This window comes from Oryctolagus cuniculus, chromosome 2 (assembly GCF_051225735.1).
Source record: "Oryctolagus cuniculus isolate XC-2025 breed Fujian yellow rabbit chromosome 2, ASM5122573v1, whole genome shotgun sequence".
Lineage (NCBI taxonomy): Eukaryota > Metazoa > Chordata > Mammalia > Lagomorpha > Leporidae > Oryctolagus > Oryctolagus cuniculus.
This window is the reverse complement of record NC_142868.1, coordinates 174887228-174901728: the sequence shown is the minus strand read 5'-3', so window position 1 is coordinate 174901728 and position 14501 is coordinate 174887228. Positions and strand designations below refer to the sequence as shown.

The window sequence follows — 14501 nt, the reverse complement described above, 5'->3', positions numbered from 1 at the left end:
CCTTCATTGCCTTCCAGGGTCTGAGTTAGCAGGAAATTGGAATCTGAAGTCAGAAGCTGGTATTGGGCCTCAAACCCCGGTACTGCAATGTGGGGTGCAGGTGTCGTAAGCAGCATGTTAATGGCTGGACTCAGTGCCCACCCCCTGAAGAGCCATTCTTTGACCTCTAATGTCAGTTTCTTCAACTAAGGCCTATAAATCTAAATGCAAACAAGTGAAAAATCAGTTTTTTTTTTTCTAATTAACTGAAGTGTAGAGACTGATAAATCATGAAAACAGTTCTTAGTTGGTTACTCAGCCCACGTTTTATTCTTAGGAGTTTACGCCATCTCTAGGTCTTTGTCTTCTGCTACTATGTGAGAGACTTTGAAACCCATCAGTAGTTGGGGTGTCTTACCCACCAGTCTATAAAGGTCTCTAAGACCAGTTTTCTCTGGCAGTTTTCGCTTCCTGGAGATTTTATGGCCATTCCTGCCCAAGTGTTTTCCAGCTCAGGTATCTAGAAAGATCTGAGGCGGAGCTGCTGAGAGGTCTGTCCTCCCAGCAGTTGTACAGGCCGTTCCATATCCTTTGGAATGGATATGTCTTTCAGCTTGGTGATTTTCAAAAATGTTTAAAGTTATTTACCCGAGAGAAAGAGAGGGAGCTCCTATCCACTGGTTCACTCTCCAGAAGCCTGCAATGGCTAGGGTTGGGCTGGGGCTGAAGCTGGAAGCTGTGCACTCAATCCAGATTTCCCATATGGAAGGCAGGAACCCAACTGCTTGAGCCATTATCACCGCGTCACAGGTGTGCATGAGCAGGAAACTAGAGTGGGGGAAGCAGAGCTGTGTGGGGAGCAATCCGGACTAGACTAAGTTACTCGAATTAGGACTTATTCTATGCATCTGCTCTCCCACAATATGGCACTGGGAGAGAAGTAAACAGCTTCCGCACAGCTGCCTCCAGTTCAACTAATAAACTGTAGGACTTGCTCCTGATTGGAGGAGAGCAGCGTACTCGGCGTGTGGGCAGCCGAGTTGGGATTGGCGGAGGAGGACTATAAAGGAGGAGAGAGACGGCATGCACCAGGAACATCTAAGGGGAACACCTGTGCAGCCCCCGAGAGAGCCGGCCGGTGGTGTGCCGCTCCCCTGCGGAAGTGGGGAATGTGGCCAGGGGGAACTGCCCTTCCACGGAGGTGGAAGGGATAGTAGCCAACCCGGGAAGAACCAGCAGCAAACCCGGGGAGGGCCGAGCAGACGAAGGAACAGCGCAGGGTCCTGTGTCGTTCCTCCACGAAGAGGGGGAGCGACATAATGGTGCCGTGACTCGGATATGAAGCCTAGGCAGGATTCAGTGTCGTTCCCCCACGAAGACGGGGAGCGACAGAGCTGGGTGTTGAGCGTGCGCAGTGAACCCAGGTATTCAGATGTGGGAAGCAAGTGTCTCTCAAGCAGAGTCTTAAACCACTAGGCCAAGTGCCCGTGCCCTAAGCACAGAGGCCTTGGCACCTTGCGTTGCGTCCCAGCCTCACCTACCTATCTGCTGGTCGGTGACTACTTGTTACTGAGAAGAGAGGATGGAAAGGGATCCCTGCCGTTGAAAATAAGTGGAAGACCAGGAGAGAGACGGATCTGCCTTGGCTGTGGTAGCACAGTTAGGTGGGAGCCATGGGAAAGTAATGATCCGTGGAGGGTGGGAATGAAAAGAAGCTGTTGACGGGCCGTGCAGACTTTTGTTTATAGTAGGGGTTCCCAAACATTGTCTACCCAGAATTTATTCTTTTTGGCATCTGACTGAATTTTACAGACCCCATTTCATTTTATTACCCTGTGTGTTTCTTCTTTCATGTCCCATAGGGAATGTTTCTCTGCTTTTGTGTTAGTCCTCGTAGGTCTCGCTGTTCTTTTTTTTTCTTCCACATTCTTCCTCTGTTCTCCCATTCCTAACTTCATCCTAAACTGCCAAATTTATTTCTCTCTTTTCTCACCCTTATGTCTCTTTCCCCCCTTTGAAGTCTGTTCGAAATAGCTGCTTATCGTTTGAAAAAAGGCGAGGGGGGAAGGGAGTTTTATTTCATAGCTAATATGAAGGTATTTAGATAACAATTTGAAGCAATGTTAGTTATAATCTGTATTGATATATTAGGTAAAAAGTCCACATGGAATGAGTTAAATAATTAAGACAGAGGAGAAAATAATCCAAAGCACTAGCATGAAGTAGGTTACTTAATGGATAATTGGAGGGATAATAGCTTTTAAAGGATTGAAGCAATAGAACGGTTTATAGAGAAGACAGCTTATACTTCCTTGTTTGAAAACAACCAAAGAAGTTAATGTGTCTAAGACAAATCAACACAAGAAATAGATTGATAGAGGTAATTTCATCAGTAGACCAAGTAAGATCTTAAATTCCGTTATCCATAGAAGCCATCACGAGGCGCTGGGCATTTGGCTTTCTGAGGAGCCCTGCATCACGTCACGTATCGGAGTGCCTGGGTGTGAGTCCTGGCTGTGCTCCTGGGTCCGGCTTCCTCACATGCACACCATGGGGAGCAGCAAATGATCGCTCAAGGACTTGGGTCCCTGCCTCCCGCCCGGGAGACCTGGATTGCGTTCCTGGCTCCTGGTTTTGGTCTATCCCAGTCTCCATCATTGCAGACATTTGGAGAGTGAACCAGTGGATGGGAGGCCTCCCTGCCTGCCTGCCTGCCTGTCTTTTTTTTTTTTGGTGTCCAAAAGCATTGAAATTAAAACTACCTACCATGAAAATTATTAAAAATGACTAAAACTATAAGAGATAGGTAAAATATTTGGCTAAAAATATAGTTCAAGCAAGGACAAAAACACTGAAGGATGTAGGGAAACATTCAAGGTCTTTCATAAAAGACATGCAGAATCAGCATTGTGATGAAATGCTTATGGTTTATAAAAGGCATACATTTATAGTTTGGAAGGTAGTGTTTGGAAACTAGTAAATTAGTAGAAATAAGTTAAAAATAAAATCCAAGTTTGACAAGATTTGAATTTGATGTGTGAATATACTGCTGCTGACGTCATTGACATATCCTCCTTGGGAGATTCATCTGTCATCCACTCAGATCTAGGAAGGGCTGTGAATGAAACAGCACGTGGTACGTTGCACGTCCAGACAAGCTATAAGCATATCACATCCCTTCCTTGCCAATGTGTTGGTTTGGCTCCCCCTTTTGTATGTTCCCATTGCACCGTGCCAGAATAGTCATGAAGCCGATGATGATGGCTGACATTTGCTGAGTGCTCACTGTTCGCTGAAGTTCAAGTGCTGTCCATATATAAACTCGTGCAAGGCCCACAGCAGCCCTTTGAGTTGGATACAATGTTATCTTCATTGTGCATGTAAAGAAACTGGGGAGAAAACCATCAAATAACTAGCCCAAGTTTCTACTGCTGGTAATTGGATTCGAACCCCCAGTGGTCTTGTTGGAGGCTTTCCTCTGTGTGGATGCCCTGTGTTCTCCTCATGACGGAGATAGTTACAGTAGCCTCGTTGATGCACATACGGTTTTTGTCCATTGAACTCTAGCACATCACCTAGTGTGTACTACAATGAAGATTAGCTGAATGTGTGGGAAAATCATTACTAAGAATAAAGTTATTAGCCTGAGGATGCTCCTTGCAGCTGTATCTGCAGTTTAAAAGAAATGCAAGGGTGGGCGCTTGACACAATGGGTTAAGCCACTCCTTATGATGCCAGCATTCCATATCGGAGTACCATTTTGAGACCAGAATACTCAGCTTCTGATCCAGCTCCCTGCTGATGTGCCTGGGAAAGCAGCAGATGATAACCCAAGTATTTGGACCCTTGCCATCCATGTAGGAGACCTGGATGGAGCTCCTGGCTTCTGCTTGATCCAGTTCTGGCTATTGCAGACATTTGGGGAGTGAACCAGCAGATGGGAAATTCTCCCCTCCCCTCCCCCCTCCCCCCTCCCCTCCCCCCTCCCCTCCCCTCCTCTCCTACCTTCCCCTCCCCCACCCCTCCTCCCCTCCCCCCTCCCCTCCCCTCCCCTCCTGTTCTCTCTTCCTATCCTCTCCTCTCTCTTTTTCGCTTTCTCTCAAATAAGTAAATAAATCTAAAAAAATGCTGAAAATTTAAACAAAGAAGAACAGCTTAATGGAATATTATATAGCTATTAAAATATGAATTATTAAGGATCTCTGGCAATACATCCACATAATAGAATGGAGGCTATGTAGTAACAGAAGAATGCAGATGTGAACTGCAACCTGAATACCCCTCTAGGCTGCACTAGTTGGTGTGCAGGTACACGTAAGGAAATGATCACCATCGCACCGCATTCAGTGCCTTCATAGCCCCGTGCATCCCCTGCAGTGCTTCTCGGGAGTACTGCCCACCCCCTACCCAACGCTGGTGAGCCACAGGGCATCTGCCTAGGTTTTCCTGTCTGCAGTTTCTGGGGAACCCTGCACACGTAGCCCCACGGGAGCACTCCCACTGCCCATGGAACCCTGCATGTGAGCCCTCCCTGACACACTCACGTGACATGCTGGAGATGTGCTGAGTAACTGCGTACTGGGAGAAGAGCTGTTTGGCCAACCCTGTCCTGTCCCTTGACTCCTGGGCCTTGCAGCAGTGTGTGGTCTAAAGTGCCTCAAGTCTCGGGAAGACCACGAGGTGGCAGAGGCTGAGGGCCAGCAGGGCATGGAGTTCTGCCTGCCTGGTTGGCTGATGTTTGAAGCGTTAGCAGTGCCTGGCCTGTAGTACACAGACACTAGGTAGTCGCTGAGTGGGCAGACATCCCGTTCTGAGCATCCCGCCTGTGCTTCTCGCCTCGCTGGGATGCCGGGGGCGGAGTGGTGGGCTGCCGTGTGCAGAACTCTGGTCAGTGTTGGGAATGTTCTCTAGCTATGCTCTCCCACAAATGCTGTTCATTACCCCCCCTTTTTTAATTTCATCATTATTTATTCTACTCCTAGTCTTCTTCCAATGTCTGTGGCCCAGAAAATTCTTTGTCCTTCTGTTAACAAGCAGAAAAGTAGATTGTATTAATCTGTTTCCTGTTACGATAATTAATGCCACAGACAAGGTAATTTATAAAGAATCGAGGTTTGCTTAGCTCCCTGTTCTGGAGGCTGGGAAGGTCAGAAGCATCTGCCCAGCATCTGTGAGACAGCAAGCAAGCCAGAGAGAGCTCACCGTTGCCACACACTCCCGTCACCACCCATTAATCCATGAGTGGATTCATCCATTCACGAGAGCTTTGCCTTAAGACGCTCACCTCCAAAAATCCCAACTCTCAAATACCCCCCCACGTATGACTTGGGGTTTAAGTTTGCAAGACTTGAAATTTGGGGGACACGTGCACACCATAGCAGAGCCAACTGATGTTTTTAGATCCCCAGACATGGTTGAGTCTCCCTGATGAACCACCGAGCCAAACCCCGGGTTTGTTAGGGCTCCGTCACCATGCCTTGCTCCCAGTTGTGAAAGCACAGGTGACCATGGAAGCCTGAAAAATGGGTTTGCTGCGTTTTTCGATCTGGTGTGTGGGAGAGAATACTGGGAAAGGGCTTGGGAAACCTGGCTTCTCTTTCCAGTTCTGTCACTACCTGGCCACGATATCCTGAGCACACACAGCCTCGGTACCTCACTATTTATATGCAGAATAAATTGGATGAATTAAGACTTAGGTCCCTTTTTCTCTATGGAAACCTTAGCACTTTATGGACATAGTTTGGAAACTATTTCTCTAGTATTGTGCTAAAATTACATTGTGGCAGAAAAACATTAAAATAGGTATAGCTGTAGGGGGTCTTCAGAAAGTTTATGAAAAATGCTTTTTATGAAAAACTACGTGTGGAATTCAAACAGGTCTCTTTCTTATCACCAAAATAAGTATCTTTTTAAAAAAAGATTTATTTTACTTATTTGAAAGAGTTACATAGAGAGAATTAGAGGCAGAGACGGAGAGAGGTTCACTCCCCAGATGGCCACAACGGCCGGAGCTGTGCTGATCCGAAGCCAGGAGCTTCTTCCAAGTATTCCCATGTGGGTGCAGGGGCCCAAGGACTTGGGCCATCTTCTACTCATTTCCCAGGTCATAGCAGAGAGCTGGGTCAGAGGTGGAGCAGCTGGGACTTGAACCCGTACCCATGTGGAATGCAGGCACTGCAGGCCATGTCCTTACCCGCTACACCACAGTGCCGGCCTCAAGTTTATCTTTTTTTTTTTTTCTTTGACAGGCAGAGTTAGAGAGAGAGAGAAAGGTCTTCCTCCTTCTGGTTCACCCTCCAAATGGCCGCTACGCCCGGCGCTGCGCTGATCCAAAGCCAGGAGCCAGGTGCTTCCTCCTGGTCTCCCACGCCAGTGCAGGTGCCCAAGCACTTGGGCCATCCTCCACTGTACTCCGGGGCCACAGCTGAGAGCTGGTCTAGAAGAGGAGCAAATGGGACTAGAACCCGGCACCCATATGGGATGCCAGCGCCGCAGGCGGAGGATTAGCCAGTGAGCCATGGCGCCAGCCCCCAAGTGTATCTTTTAATTCCATATTCCATGAACTGTTTGGATCCCCCTTGTACAAATTCTACATATTTTCCATCTGGATTCTTTAGGGAATTAAAATAGTGCCAACAATTTTTGTTACGCTCCTATCTGTAAATTGCTGTGCTATGAAGTGTGAGGGATAAGAGATTATAACATCATAGCTTCTATCCTGTGCATTCAAAATAAAGTAGGAAAGAGACAGACAAAATAATTGGAATACGGAACAGAGTGACGAACGATACGGAAAGCATTAGCCGCCTGCCCCATTTGTAAATGTCTCCAGCATTCTATCTGGTCTCAATAGTTCGCTTCTTCCTTTCTTTTCTGAAAGCTGCTTTCTTGGAGCCCATATTTGGGCCAGATTTTGAAGACTACAAGCATTTGGACTGGCTATGATGTCAGATGGTTTTTATTGCAGTTCTGTGCCCTGAAGTTGGATATGTGTTGAGGTTCTGACTTTGCAAATATTTAAAAATTCTAAATTTAGGTTGATCTCGAGACCTCTCCTGAGGCCCAGGAATAAATAAATAAATAAAGCAGATATTAATGAACATAGTGGGGGTATGAACTTAGTCTCCAGACACAACACAGCAGACAGAGTTTGTAAATTAGAGTGGAGAAACAAATTTAAAAAGGTTTTAGAGCTTATTTTTAATATTATTGTGGGTAGCCTAGGCTTAAGTGGTATTCCTTGGTTCTTGAGAAAGCAGTGACATTAAAGAAAGTCCCAGGCTGCAGTGGCGGCAGTGGCAGCCTCCCAGCAGGTGGGTCAGTGACACCATGAAAAAGGAGAGGTCTCTCAGAAGGAAGCCTGCCCCCATTATTAGGAAGCTTGTTTCACTGAACATCTGTGTGCAGCATTGTTATGTGCCCAACTTGATGTATTCATATCGTTCCCCTAAGTCATTTTTTGTTAACCAATTTGAGTCAGTGCCTGATTATTCATTAAAAATCAAAATAAGGCATACCACTCAACATTAACTTAAGCCCCTTCTAGACGGTAGCAGATGGCTGGCTGTATTCTTGTCTTTGGTATTTAACTTCTGCCGATCATACTAGATGAGTAGGGGAGTCTGAATTCTACTCTGTTCACTAACTGGGTTGGAGTTGGTGGTGTTACTGCCTTTAAAGATTTAGTTTGTTTATTTGGAAGACAGAGTTAGATGTAGAGACAGATACCTCACATTTGTTGAATGACCACAGCTGTTGGTACTGGGCCAGGCTGAAGCCAGGAGCCAGGAACTCCATCAGGGTCTCCCACGTGGGTGGCATGGGTCCAAGTACTTGGGTCATCTTCTGCCTTCCTGGGCACAATAGCAGGGAAATTGTTGGAAGCAGAACAGCTGGGACTTGAACTGGCACTCCTGTATGGGGTCTGGTGTTAAAGGCAGTGGCTTACTCCACTGTACCACAACACCGGCCCAGGGGTGGAGTTTTGAGAACCAAAGTTTTAGGCATAGAAAAAGAACCTGGTCATCTCATCTTACAGGTGAGGACAGTGTCGTCTACGAAGTAAAATTATTTCCCAGAAGATTGTTATCAAAAGAGGTTCCAAACTCAACGTGTTTAGGATTTGTGTGTCTACTGTACTCTGCAGCTTGTAGATGCTGCTACATTTCTCCTAAGGGGAAAGAGTCTTGAGATTGGGCGTGACTAGGAGGTAGCAGCGTTGACAACGCCTGTGATAAAGGGGATGCGGTGGAGTTTCATGGTCTGCTGCTTAGGTTATGCAAAGTGTAAAACTTGATAAAATTAAACAGCCCACAGCTATGTGAGGTTGGTGGTAAATAAATACAGAGCATAAGCAAAGTGGAGATGATGAATGGCCCCATTCCAAGTTCTGAGCTCTGGTGTATGCGGTAGAGCATCATATCTCCTGGATTATACACAGACCGTGGTATGATAGTATTTACTAATGCCTGCACGCCTTTAGGATTAGTGATATTCTTGGAATCTTTGTGTTAAGGTTGATATCTTGCATTTGTTGAAATCCATATTTAGTTTAACATTAACTCAGTGTACTTAGTATATGCTGGTGGGAATGGAATGAAAATGATCTTCCTAATTTACAAGCAGATGCTGTGTTTGATCAGGTGAACTAAACCTGTGGTTAAACACAGTCTTTAGGGGAAGGTTTTGGCACAGCAGTCTAGAGACCCACATCTTAACTAGAAGTGCCTAGGTTTGAGTCCCACCTGCACTCCTGATTTCAGCTTCGTGCTAATGTGCTCCTTGGGAGGTGGCAAAGGGAGGCTCAAGTAGTTGGGTCCCTGCCACCCATGTGGGCAACCTGGATTGAGTTCGATTCCTGGCTTTGGCCCAGTGCAGCCCCAGCTGTTGGAAGGCCATGTGAAAGGTTAGTCAGTCGATGAAAGATCTCTGTTTACCTGCCTATTTGTCTGTCTGTCTCTCCCTCTTTCTGTTCTGCCTTTCAGATAAACTTAGGTAGGTAAGTAATAGCCTTTAAAGTCAAGATGCTTGTATGGTGACTCACGCCTATGTTGGTTGGGAAGATAATGGTCGTGGAGTTCTGAGGTCCATGCTGTGAGGGAACTTCTTTTACTGGTTCATTTCCTTCTCGAACATTTTGGCCTCTGAGCATTTCTCCTCCTCCAGCATGCTTTTGTTTGTCTTTCTCTTAAAAATCATCTCTTTTTCACAACTGATCACACTGATAGGTCTAAGAGTCAAAAGGATCACACAAACAAGACTAGTGTCTGCAATACTAACTGATAGAATCAAAAAGGGAGAGAACGATCCAACATGGGAAGCAGGAAGCGGGAAGCGGGATACAAGGCAGACTCATAGAATGGCAGATGTCCTAAACAGCACTCTGGCCTCAGATTCAGCCCTGAAGGCATTCGGATCTGGCTGAAGAGCCCATGAGAGTATATTAGGCATGGAAAGCCAAGACATTCTGCCAAAAAAAAAAAAAAAAAAAAAAAAAAAGAAAAAAGAAAAAGAAAAAGAAAAAAAAGGACTTAGATGAAAGATCTCTGTGAGTGAGATCCCAGTAGAAAGAACGGGGCCATCAAAGAAGGAGATACCTTTCTCTGAAGGGAGGAGAGAACTTCCACTTTGACTATGACCTTGTCTAAATAAGATCGAAGTTGGCGAACTCAAAAGGCTTCCATAGCCTTGGCAACTCATGACTAGAACCTAGGGAGATTACTGACACCATAAACAAGAGTGTCAAATTGTTAAGTCAACAACAACTGTGTACTTATTCCTCATGTAAGATCTCTGTCCTTAATGCGTTGTTCAGTGTGAAGTAATGCTATAACTAGTACTGAAACAGTATTTTACACTTTATGTTCTGTGTGGGTGCAAACTGATGAAATCTTTACTTAATATATACTAAATCGATCTTCTGTATATAAAGAGAATTGAAAATGAATCTTGATGTGAATGGAATGGGAGAGGGAGTGGGAGATGGGAGGGTTGTGGGTGGGAGGGAAGTTATGGGGGGGAAAAGCCATTGTAGGAGGGAAGATATTGGGGGGGGCATTGTAATCTATAAACTGTACTTTGGAAATTTATACTTACTAAATAAATGTTTAAAAAAAAGATAGATAAATAAATAATCTTTTTAGGAAAGAAAAAAAATCATCCCTTCATCTAGAGTTTAAAACCACCGTTTACTACCAATATTTATGAAATTAGTCCTAGTAAAAATATGCTCATAAATAGAAAATATTTTATATCCAAGCTGTGAAACTATAATGTGTATATTTTCACAGCTGGTGTCAAATAAATGCACATACCCTGAAAACAGAAATGAGATTCACTGGCAGGGAGAACTTGGTGTGTGCATTTTAACTCTGTAATTGAGGCATATTTCCTTTGCCCCTGAATCTCTTTGGAGCTGTCTCCTCCTTTCGCATGTTCTGTGGAGGATACTAACGTGTTCTCTCACGTGTTTAAAAGTAATGATCCTCTTACCTGCAAGATGGTTATACATTTAATGAGTTTTAAATGAAACCTTCCAGGAATAGAACTTGTATCTGGCTAAGTAGTTATTAAAAAATATGAATGAAGGTCCAGAACTCAAAGCCAAACTAACAATGCATATTCCGTGTGTGGACCACAGAGGGCCTTACAGCTTCCTTATCCTGTTCTTTGTTTCTCCCTGCTTCTGTAATCTGTGATGATGGTCTGCCCTGGTCCTGATTTCAGCGTTTACTTGTTTCTTTCCCTCTTGGTACATCTACTGGCTCCTTCCATGCTCGTGGAAAGAAGCGGACTCTGTTCCGTGTCTCTCTCTGACACCCCGCTGCCCTCCCTCGCTCCTCGCCTCCTACACTCCACCCACACAGCATTCATTCAGTGTCTGGGTCTCTGTAAACCTCTCACCTCCAGATCCTAGCTCTCATTTCTTTTTCCTTTGCACTCTTCTGCCAACTTTTCACATCAACTGAATTCTTCTCTTCTTAGGTTTACCTTGAACTTGACTTCCTTGGACAGGTTGTTCTGGACCAACCTGTCATATATTTTCTTCATTGAGTCCTTGAGTCAGAGTCAGTTAGCAGACAGACATTCAAGAACTGATGGTGGGCAATTTTACAGCACAACAGTTATAAATCTGCCCTTCCCCTACGGAGGAAACCAATGCACATGCTTCTCCCCTTGGTTCCCGTGTGGGGCTAGGTCTCCTCCGACCCTCTGTTCTAGCTCCGGAAGAATAAAACCATCATCTGGGCCTTCAGCTCCAGCATTTCTGATTTTATGATGTGTACTGAATTCAGAGGCAAGCGCACCATTATTCGTTCGTTCTTTTTTTTTTTTTTTTTTTTTTTTTTTTTGTTTAGAGTGGCATAGGTTCTTAAAAATGAGCAATGGTTTGCTACAGTTTATATAAACATATTTGTTATCTGCAAGCTTTCAGAGAATGTGATAAGTTTTTTTTTCTATAAATGTGACCCCTCCTATTGCTCCCCGCCCCCACATAGGCCCTCCAAGGGAATTAACAAAAATGTTGAAGGCCTTGAAGGGAACATTATTCTTCTAATCAGAAACAAGTGGGAAAGTATAAGTAGCTATTCAAATGGCAATCATGTGCGTGTCTGTCCTGTGAAATGACAGATGTAGGTTTTTCTGCAGATGGAAGTTTGTTTTCTCTGTTCTGCCTTAGCCACAATAACTTGAAACGGTCTGTCTGCTGGCACAGAAAGCCGGGGTGTGGGCACAGTGGCCAGCATACCGCTGCAGGAAGGTTGAGAACATTCTTAGAGCGCCTTTTGGAAACAAGCAGCTTAAGTATTTTTATAGTCAGCTAAAATAACAGGAAAGAAAGAGGCAGTGTATTCCTTTTTATAGTACAGCTGGTAAGAGAATTCAGTTTGCCCAAATTTGTATACAAGTCGTTAGTATTTGTTCATTTAAACCAGATTCCAGTTTGTGGCAGAGAACATGAGTGCTACCACGTCAGCCCAATTTCGTGTATACCGCAAGTTATCTTACAAACTGTAGTGAGTGGGGAATGCAATGGAAACCCTTGCTGTATTTAACACCCCAGCTTTCTGTTCTACCAGCATGGCTGCATGTGCTCATCTTGACCTTTTAGAGTTGGACCATGAGATCCTTTCAGTAGGTGTCATGAACTTACACGTTCTGAAATAGCAGGCTGAAAGCCCACATACCTCCTATTGTTTGCAGTAGTTCCCAGGTGACCAAATGATGCAATCGAGTGAATTACGATGATGGCCAGCACAATGTCAGGTTGGCGAGGTTATGGAGTTGCTCAGCCAGCGTTCTACGTTATACTTTCAAGTTACATTCTCTAAAATATATGTGCCATGGCTAGACTTACAGCCCGCATACCACAAGCTTCTCCACTCAGCCTTAAAGATGACTTACTCTTTCCTCCTGTGACCTGAGTAGGTTTACAGAACACTGGCAGCCCCGGCGATCCAGCGCTACGTGACATTTTGAGAGTGGGGTGAACTTTGGTGAACAGAGAGAAGCCATTCATAGTAGAATTCCTAAAGTTTGTGGGTTGGTTTTAAATTTGTTTTCCTTGATATAAATCACAATCTAGGTGTAAAAAGATTACCTGCCACAGTGGGTTTAGCATGTAGTTAGGAAACTGAGGCGAAGAACTTTATATTATAATTTAGATTTTAGACAATGTTGAAACAGGAGAACAGCTATTTTATTTCTCATTCATAAATGGTTATAAATAGTGGCCTTTTATTGGTTGAAATAAGTCAAGCAGAAACCATTTCCTTTATGGCTGGAGAGACACAGGATTATTATAGTTCAGGGATTCTTGCTGGGCCCACTTAGACCAGCACAGTCCTTGAAATGATTGGGTGGAAGTTATCTCTAGGGTTTAGTAGATTTACACAAAGCTAATTAAGTTTGTGTTAGATTCCAAAATGTACCATTCATACTAGAAATATCTACTAAAAGTCAATGTTTCTTTATAAAAAGATAGTTATAGATATGAAGTCACTCTGAGTTATGGATAGTCTTTGCATCTTAATTATCAGTGGAAAATTATGAGTTCTATGACCTTTAAAAATCTGTCAAAGCATTAAAAATTTTAGTGTTGGTTGTAAATATATAGATAAGTGGAAAAATAGTAATGCTAGTATTTGTTTAATAGTCTGTAATTTGAAATGTTAGCAACAGTGAGAATTAAAGTGTTTTATTTCTTTGAATAGTAAAACATCAAGAATAATTTAAACAAGCTTATTTTCTGGCATAATTTGTGATATGGAGTACCTTTCCTTTTTAAAAAAAATTATTCATCTGAGAGAACACACACACACACACACACACACACAGATGAGAGAGAGAGAACATGTGAGTGAGTGAGTATTCATGGGCAAGCTAGTACACTCCTGTCTGCTGGTTCACTCTCCAAATGCCCACAAGGGCTAAAGGTAGTGAAGCTGTGAGCGAGGAATTCCATCCAGGCCTCCTCCTTGGGTGGCAGGAACCCAGTTTTTTGAGCCATCATTGCTGCCTGCCAGGCTCTGTGTTGTCTGGAAGCAGCAGTCAGGGAGCTGAAGGTGGGCATTGAGCCTAGGTACTTTGATACGAGGCACAGGCATCACAACTGATGTCTCCAATGCCAGGCCAAGGGCCCACCGTATGCTCCTGTTCAAGTTCGGACAAAATGAGGGAAGTGGATCCACAGTTGTAAAATACTTGACACAATCACTTCCGAATTTCACTTTCAGCGTTATCACTTTTCATTTCTTTACTTTTTTTTTTTTTTTTTTTTGACCCATATTGTTTTTTGGTTATCCACTTGTGTAAGATGTTCTGTGACTTTATCACTTTGAGACGAGGAGGCAACAGAACTACCTGCTTTGCTGTCTGTGCCTGAACTGATGAACCAATGTGCAGTAACTGATGAGACTTTGAAAAAAGTGACATTTGTCACTGGTCATGCATATGTGGTATTCACAAAATGATTTGTGTTCCTAAATTGGCAGTGGAGTTTGCACTTGATGCAGTTACTAAGTTAATACACTGTGATACCTGAAGTTTGAGTCATGATGAGGAGGCTGGCCACAATCTGAATTCAGCCAAATTAAAAAATCCTTCTAACAATTCTCCTACCTGGCGTACCCTCTTATTTTTCTGTATTCTAACTATCATGGTTCCGAACAAATAATCACTGCCTCTGGGTTTCACTGAGGTCTTCTTACTCCCACAAGACTACAAATTCTTATTGTCATTCAAAGCATCCTACTTTCTTGTTCAATGTCTTATACAAAACATTTTTTTTTTTTTTTAACAGGCAGAGTGGACAGTGAGAGAGAGAGACAGAGAGAAAGGTCTTCCTTTGCCGTTGGTTCACCCTCCAATGGCCACCGTGGCCGGCGCGCTGCGGCCGGCGCACCGCGCTGATCCGATGGCAGGAGCCAGGAGCCAGGTGCTTCTCCTGGTCTCCCATGGGGTGCAGGGCCCAAGCACCTGGGCCATCCTCCACTGCACTCCCTGGCCACAGCAGAGAACTG

The 14501-nt window shown here is 44.3% G+C and overlaps 1 protein-coding gene across 17 annotated transcripts in view; it reads left to right on the top strand.

The window, feature by feature from the left end:
- The window catches only part of LTBP1 (latent transforming growth factor beta binding protein 1), a 446285-nt gene that overhangs the window by 221837 nt on the left and 209947 nt on the right, over positions 1-14501 (top strand). The gene's annotated exons all lie outside the window — the stretch shown is intronic.